Consider the following 636-nt stretch of genomic DNA (forward strand, 5'->3'; position numbering starts at 1 on the left):
CTCTCTGTGGTTGGGTTACAGTTTGGTTTTATACCTTTCAGGGAGACAGAGATTATGGGTAAAATCATAAATCAATACATGTAAAGCATACATTGGTCTGTCCCCGAAAGGTGGGCCATCTCAAAGTGGGGGACAAACTTACAGGATATAGGTGGGTTTAAAGATTCTTTGACTTGTCACAACTAATGGACTCAGTGAGCATTGTATGGGGGAAAGGGCACTCCTCAAATCCTGGCTTGGGTGAAGCAAAGTAGTAACATGTAGCTTTGCGCAGTGGCAGTATCGTAGCCAATGAGGTTTATCCGAGGCGCGATTATTGCTAATTGAAAACTTTTCCCAATACCCCGCCATGACGACTTGAAATACAGTCGGCATTGGCAATTTTTGACAGTCTCTACGGAGACTGAACTAAAAAAAAAAAAAAAAAAAAAAAAAAAAAAAAAAAAAAAAAAAAAGTAGTAACATGTAACCAAAATGTTTGTATCCCCATAATATTCTGAAATAAAAATAAATAAATAAATAAATGTTTTTTTACTGACCATAAAAAGAAAAAAGATCATTATAAAAGTCAAAGAAAAAAAAATGAAGCTTTGTCCAAAGGCTTGGAATGTTTTAAGATAAGGAAGTCTGTTAATC

General features: G+C 35.2%; 1 non-coding gene across 1 annotated transcript; it reads left to right on the forward strand.

The window, feature by feature from the left end:
- The first annotated feature begins 262 nt into the window (after positions 1-262).
- Positions 263-403, forward strand: LOC142865997 (U4 spliceosomal RNA). The gene has a single exon (XR_012916070.1). It is a non-coding gene; the product is annotated as a U4 spliceosomal RNA (small nuclear RNA).
- Positions 404-636: the final 233 nt, after the last annotated feature.

Source organism: Microcebus murinus, chromosome X (genome assembly GCF_040939455.1).
Source record: "Microcebus murinus isolate Inina chromosome X, M.murinus_Inina_mat1.0, whole genome shotgun sequence".
Taxonomy (NCBI): Eukaryota; Metazoa; Chordata; class Mammalia; order Primates; family Cheirogaleidae; genus Microcebus; species Microcebus murinus.